Genomic DNA, 7845 nt, shown 5'->3' on the forward strand with positions numbered 1-7845 from the left:
TTTTTGGTATACAAATATGTTGGCACGTATTGGACTATGTTTAGGGTGTATGGGTCGGGTCAACTTACATATGCACTTGGTGTTATTAAGTGGTTGATTTGATTTGCCCTTTGAAGCAGGAAGTTCATTTGAAGTATTATGGTGATGTGAGTTAAGTCTATGTCATCTTTTGAACACGGTTTCAAGAAGAAAGATGCTTCACGTGGTGTGTGAATTGGAGGTGTTAATGAGTGAAGGCCACGACTAGTATAAATGTGGGGAAAAGGCAACGCAAGTAAAGAGGAATTTTTGTATGAATTGAGTTAAAATAGTATTTTTTGGATGCGTGTGTAACTTTTTGCAAGAGGACAGAGCAGCATATTTAGTGTTTTCTAAAGCAAAGTTTTATAGGGATGATAATATTTTATAAGCTCACAGCTTAGATTATTTTGGATGTTCAAATTGAGTGAAATATGAGATTGTGAGGGTCAAATTGAAATAAAAACATCTTTTCAGAGTTCACATGGTGGCTGGAAATCAGCTTTTTGAAGCTATGTAGAAGAGAGCAGAAATTTTTGAGGTTGGTGCCTCATTTTGATGGAGTGGGTGCTTTATCAGAGAAGTTTGTGACTTAAGGAGAGTTGGTGCTCTCATTGAGTTGGTGTTGACTTGTGTAATCTGGGTTGGTGACCAATTTCAATGAATAAAAATTAATGTGCCGTGGTTTTTTACCTGAAAGGGCTTTCCATGAGAAATCTTGGTGTTTGAATCTTGTTGTATGCTCTTCTATATATTATGTAGTTTTGTGTTTTAAAAAGTTCAAGATACCGATTCACACCCCCCCCCCACCCTCTCAGTATTTTTTGTGTGCTTTTCATTATTTACCATGGAAAATTCTTGAACACCATTGCAAATGGACTACAAATCACAATAAAAGGGCAAACACCATAGTAAAGTCTTACTTCCAAAATCAATGATTTCACTTTGCAACAAATAAACAGTGTGATTCAAGAAGTTTTTGGCATTGAATCAATTCATTTCTCATACCTTTGTCTGTTTTGGCACCATGGAGGAGTGTGAGAAGAGTACAATTTTTGTAAACACATATTCTAGAGGACTAGCTCAAATGGAAAATCTTCAATTGATGTTCAATTCACGTGTACAATTGGCGTATCCTTACGGAGAACGAGTTGTTTTTGAATGCTAAAAAGAGTGAGTTTGCAAAGAAACCATTGGTGTATCTTGGTGATGTTGTTGGCAATGGTGAGGTGACAATAGAACCCTCCAAAGTTGAAGCAATCTTGAATTGGCTAAACACCAAATCATATTGGAAAAAAGGAGTTTTTTGGGAGCTGCTCAATGCCTCCAGAAATTCATCAAAGCAATTTCTTATGTGGTTGTCCCATTGAATTCAATAATGGGGCATGGTAAGAGGTTTCATTGGTTAAGCAAATAGATGCGTGCTTTTGAAAATCTTAACCACAAGATCAGCATGGCACCGGCACTAGCACTCCCTAATTTACAACAACCATTTGAAGTTTTAACGAATGCAAGTGATTATGCCATGGATGTGTTGTTGCTGCAAAGAGGTAGGGTCATTTGTTACCATTCAAAGATGTTCATAGAGACTGTCATAAACTACACTACATATGATAAGGAGCTTTGTGCCTTGGTTTCAACAATGAAGAAGTGGAAGCACTATGTAATGGGCAAAAAGACAGTTGTGCATACAAATCTGTTGGTGTAATTTATGTCTCATATAATTACACTTTACTTAAGTTGACTTAGGATAATGCATATCATAATAATTTCCATATCAGACACTTAGCAAATTGCATATCTAGGAATATTGTTGTAGGAGAAATTCCACCTTTGTTGGGTGATCCACCTTTAGTGGAATTATCTATTGTTTCTCCTACCTACCCTTACATCTCATTGGGCCACATGTCATGATTGTATGCTCTCATAACCTTGCCTTTATAAGCAAACTCATGTACATTGTGTGTTAATCTAGTTGATCCAGTAGTTGGGCATTTTTGCATCTTGATTAGAATACAATTTGTTTTTGTCTATTTTGTTCTCTCTTGTTATTGTTCTTTCCATTGCCTCTAGATCTTGGTTTTCTATAGGCAAATTCTTAAATGGTATCAAAGCCACTAGAGTGCCATTGGTTTGCAATTTGAGAGAAATTTGATGCAATTTGGGGTTTTGTGGTTTGGAGCTTTCTATTGCAGGTTAATATTGGAGCTTTTGAGTCAAATTTGAGGTTACCATTGGATTGAGGAGATTCGAGAAAGTCAAAATCGCCTTTTGTTTTGTCCAAATCCAACACCAAAGGCCAAATATAGAGTCATTTAAAGGTGGAGGGTGGTTACCTGTCCCAAGAGCGATCTGCAATTTTGGAGCACTTTGGACCAAATACGACATCGCTATTGCGCTCAGAAGGACCAAAAACCCTAAGATCACCTATCCATTTGTCCAAATTAGAGCTCGTCACCCTGAGGTGAAAAAAAAAATACCCTCTCTAGTCATCGTACGGACTTGCAAGTACAAGTCTGATTATTATAAAAATTTGAATTCTTCTGGGAGGCGATTTATTTGTTTTGTTTTTAAAAAAAACGAAATTGTTTTTTTTTTGTTTTTTAATATTAGAAAAACCTTATGTACCTGTAGTATGGCAGGGTACCTACGGTTATTGCAGGCCCTCTCAAGCCCTACGGCCCGCAAGGGAGGCAGGTCGTACCTACCCCCTGTCATGACCATGATCGTGGTAGGGGCAATAGGCCCAACCATGGGGTGTTGTTTATTAAAACTATTTTTTTTTTAATTCAAAACCTTTTTAATAAAAAAAAAATCAACATTTTTTTAAGTTTGTAAATAAAAACTTTTAAAATCATTTTTTTTTAAATGTTTTCTTTAAATTGTTTTTTTAATAAATTAAAAACTAAAAAAAACAAATATTATTTAAAAAATAAATACTATTTTTTATTGAAATTTTTTCTTTAGTTTTTAAAGTTATTTTTAATATTTTATTAAATGAATTTATTTAATAGGATTTTTTATTCAAAAATTTAAAAATTTGTCTTTTTCTTCATTAAGTTTAATAAAGTTTTTTTATTGTTTTTTAATAAATGTTTTTAATAATAAGTCTTTTAAAAACAAACATTTCATAAATAAGCAAAATTGGGAATACATTTTTCTTGTCCACCTACATAAATGTATTGCAGTGTCTTCCAACCAACAACCAGGGAGGCCAGTTGCTCCTACATTTTTCTTAGCAACATTCCAATCAAAGGCATTTCATCTGCAGCCTTCTACAAGGCATCTTTTTGGTGGCTTCATCTTCATGTTTCCAGATTTGCACTATGTCATGTATTCTCTTGCATGAGACACGCACTAATATAAAGTGTCATTCTTCTTTATACTTTGTCATTGATGACATATTGGATGTAATCCTCTTGTACTACATAGATTAGGAACTATCTTGTGAAACTTGGTGCATGGCTCCAATTGAGACTTAGATTGTACTAATTTGTGCATGGCTCCAGTGAAACTTAGATTGTACCAATCTGCCATTGATGAGTATCCAATCGATGCTCATAACAGTTGTCTCCATGCCTGGTCATCATTTTGTTGCAGTGAGTGATTCATCGGTCATTCTTCATCAACATTGGTACCTGGTTTTGTCATACTTTGGCATTATTGGTGCAACATTGGTTCTATTTCTTCCTAATGGTGAGGAATTTTGGTCGACATCATTGGACCATCTTTGCAAGAGATTCTAAATTCAGGGGGGCTTCATGGTCTCTCTTCTTTTCTCTTATGGGGGGGACTTTTTCCTCACGTGAGGTTTTGTTCTTCATCATTGAAATTTGAGAGTATTGTGTGTTTTACTTTTCATCTCTCTTTTGGAGGGGAGTTTTTTCCCATTGGATTTTTCTCTCTTTCTCCGTTTGTGAGAGATGGGTACCTAACATGGCCTAGTAGCCGAGACCCATCTTGCATTGTTAACTTGAGTCTACATTCCCCTAAGTTGCACTTAAGGGGGTGTTGGTGAAATTTATGTCTCGTGTAATTACACTTTACTTAAGTCGACCTAGGATAATGCATATCATAATAATTTGCATATAAGACACTTAGGGAATTGCATATCTAGGGATATTGTTGTAGGAGAAATTCCACCTTTGGTGGGTGATCCACCTTTAGTGGAATTATCTATTGTTTCTCCTACCTACCCCTACCTACTCTTGCATCTCATTGGGCTACATGTCATGATCGTGTGCTCTCATAGCCTTGCCTTTATAAGCAAGCTCATGTACATTGTATGTTAATCCAGCTGATTCAATAGTTGGGCATTTCGCATCTTGATGAGAATACAGTTTGTTCTTGTCTATTTTGTTCTCTCTTGTTATTGTGCTTTCCATTGCCTCTAGATCTTGGCTTGCTATAGTCAAATTCTTACAAAATCATCTCCCTTATAGTACTTTAATGCACAAACTAAGTTGCGGCAGTCACATCATTATGATTGGACAGGGTTTGCAACAATTATTTCTTATTTGGTCATCAGAAAAAGTGTGGTGCAACAAACAAAGTGGCAGATATGTTATCTATACCTCCTCTTCTCTCCACACAGAGTATGTTTGCCATGTTGGAGCCTTTCGGAAAGGAAGTATACGGTGAAGATTACATGCATGATATTGATTTAAATGAGGTGTAGCAGTCTGCAATAAAAGATAAGAGTATCAGTTTTGAGCCTTAACTTGATTAGTACCATCTAGAAGGGTTTCTCTACAAGGTGGGGAAACTTTGTGTGCCTAGATAAAGGAGCCTTTTGCACATGAGAAAGGCACATTCACCACAAGTTGCAAGACGCCTTGCTGTGACCAAGATAGTTGCAAATCTTTATCAGTACATATAATGGCCCTATCTTCAAGTGGATGTTTCCAAGTTTATAACGAGTTATCAATTGTGTAGTATAAGCAAGCCCAACAATCAGAAGCTTGGGCTGTACCAACCATCGTTTGTGCCTAAGAAACCATGGGAAAGTATCTTTGTTGTTGTAGACCAATTTAGTAAGATGTGTGTTTTAATGGCTTGCAAAAAGACACTAAGAGTGATACAGCTGACTTATTTTTCAAACATGTACGGATAAATGTTGGGCTTCCAGAGAACGTCTGAGAGTGTCATATCTGATAGAGATATCAATATTTGAGCAAGTTTTGGGCACTCTTTGGAGCAGGATGGATACAACATTGAAGAGGTCTGTGGCTGTCCATCCCCAAACAGATGGACAAACAGAGGTAGCGAATAAAACCTTGGTACAGTTATTTTGTGGGTACAGTCAGTGACATCCTAAGGATTACCATTTGACATACATACAACACTCCTCTAAGAGAACCATTCACACATCTATAAATTTATCTCATTCAAAGCTTGCTTTGGCTAATAGCCACCATTCCTTCTTAATGCTTGTTTGGGACAGTCGAGAGAAGAGCTGGAAGAGGGAGATTCGGTAGTGGAAAAAGCTAACAAGTTCATTGACAAGGTTAAGCAAATACACCTACGGGTACAAAAGAAACTCGAGGAGTCTTAGACCAAGTATAAACGCTGACATAATCAGCATAGGTAGCGCACAAGTTCTACATTGGTGACAAGATATGAGTAGACTTGGTAAACAAGGACCTTCAAGGAAGCTAAAACCTTTGATATGATCCTTTTAGGATCATAGAGCAGGTAGGGCAAAACATTTTCAGGTTGGATTAGCTCGAATACATAAGGATCTTCTCGATCATTAATTTTGACAACTTAAGTTTGTTTGAGCCTTTTTTGTTGGATGAAGAGAATGAAGTTCTCTTGCCATATAGACCATTGCAATAAATATTATGATTAATTCAATCACAGGCTCTATTCACAAGAGCTCCAATGCTTGTGATTTACCCATGTTGATTGTCCTTCCGGGATTTTCAGAGTAATATGCGATGGGATTTGTACTGTTCATTCTTCCAAACTGAAGTGCCAAATGGCAAAACGTTCCATCTACTTAGCTGTTGTATTCTTATTTGGGGACAATTTAGACTTTACACTGGTAAAGCACTAGACCGGACAGAAGCGATATTCTCAGAGTTTAACCTAATGGGATTTAGTTTGTATATTATTCTAGACTGAATGACTAAATAACAAGGCCTTTTATTTATTCAATTGCATTATTGGAGAATCCTCAAATAAACAATGCATTAGAAGTGAAAACTTCGTAGGGCATAGATTCCATTAAGGGGTATGAAAACATACCCACAAATCTAAAAGCTCAAACGAAAACTTGAAAACAGACGTCCAATTATTGCAACCGAAGAGTGCGAAACTCGAGGTAAGTAACTGGAAACTGAAATTATTTCCACCGGAAATTTAACTGCGAAAACAAATTTATCGTGAGGATAGCAAATCATCTGCAAATTGCTACGAATTGTTTGTTCAGATTGTCTAATTCAAATTAAATATATGCCAATTTTACCTGAAACGAAGCGATGTGAAACTGTAGCTCCGAAGTACCAATGGATGAGTAGAATGAGAGATCTTAAAATTTTAAAGAATGATGTCCCTCCCAATTTTTGCCGCTTCCCATAGGTAAGTTTTTCGCTTTTCTCGTCTTCTTTGTCTTAACTAAAAGTCAGTTTTGTTATTTGCGGGTGACTCAATGAATGAAGTAAGATAAAAATGGCAGTTAATATTGTCATTTATATTTCCTTATTTCAATTAGGCCTATATTGGTTGCTTTTTGAATTTCAATTATGAAATATTTACATGTTTTGTTATTCATGTCTAAGCCATCACATTCCATAACAAGTGTCGCATAGTGATAATATTTTTGCTTTTATATTATTGTAATAAAAATATTTGTTGTAATTCTTAATTATTATAATTATAAATTATTGTTATTTAAAATTATATTATTTAATTATGTTTTTATAATATTAAGTATAACTCTCACTTCAATTAAATAATATTAATAATTATAATATAAACATTATAGTAAGAATATACATTTTGTTAAAAATATAATTCTAATTTAATTATAAAATCTATATAATTATAATTATAATTATAATAATTAAATTAATCTTAAACTTAATTATTAATTATTAGTTTAAGATAATTTATTATTTTAATTATATTTATGTAATATTAATTACAATTGATCTTAATAAAATAACTATTAATAGTTATATAATTATATAATATAAACAATAAAGTGAAAATACGGTCTATTAAAGGGCCTTCTTGGGTTAATCAAAGTCAAATTTCAGATGCAAAAGTCGTTTGGCAAAGGCTAGAGAAAGGGTGGATTAAGATCAACTTTGATGGAGCATCAAAAGGAAATCCTAGCTCTTTGGGTGTGGGATGCACGACAAGGAATGAAGATGGAAACAAACTTGCAATTAGTGCTTAAGAACTAGAAGAGGGAACCAACAATGATGTTGAAGCCCAAATAGTTATCCTTGAAATTACTCTCGCTAGCCGACTCTCAATTTTTCTAAACTTCATTGAGGGTGATTACTAGGTGATAGTAACACCAATTGCAAAGGGTGAAGCCCAAAATTAGAAAATAAACAATTTTATAAAGATCATTAAATCCAAATTAAATCAATTCCAAGTTTTAAATTCTCACACATCAAACACAAGGGAATTAAGGAGGTGGACTAAATGTCAAACTGGGGGTGTCTTAATAGCAATGCTAATTTGATGAAATGGTGAAATGACTTTAGAGGGTTGCATCTGGTTAGTGAAGTTTGGATAGATCAAAGAAATGACTGATCGGACAGGAGTCTATCCAAGCATGGGAAGGAATCAATAGAATGTGAAGTGTAGTGG

The 7845-nt window shown here is 34.9% G+C and overlaps 1 protein-coding gene across 1 annotated transcript in view; it reads right to left on the reverse strand.

Moving 5' to 3' along the window:
- LOC131042887 (uncharacterized) overlaps positions 1-6666 on the reverse strand; it is a 32310-nt gene extending 25644 nt beyond the window's left edge. Inside the window, exons 1-2 of the mRNA XM_057976217.1 lie at positions 6488-6666; positions 6268-6385 (exon numbers count right to left, since the gene is read on the reverse strand). The gene's annotated coding sequence lies outside the window, so the exon portion shown is untranslated. The remainder of the gene's footprint in view (positions 1-6267; positions 6386-6487) is intronic.
- Positions 6667-7845: the final 1179 nt, after the last annotated feature.

Source organism: Cryptomeria japonica, chromosome 1, assembly GCF_030272615.1.
Source record: "Cryptomeria japonica chromosome 1, Sugi_1.0, whole genome shotgun sequence".
Lineage (NCBI taxonomy): Eukaryota > Viridiplantae > Streptophyta > Pinopsida > Cupressales > Cupressaceae > Cryptomeria > Cryptomeria japonica.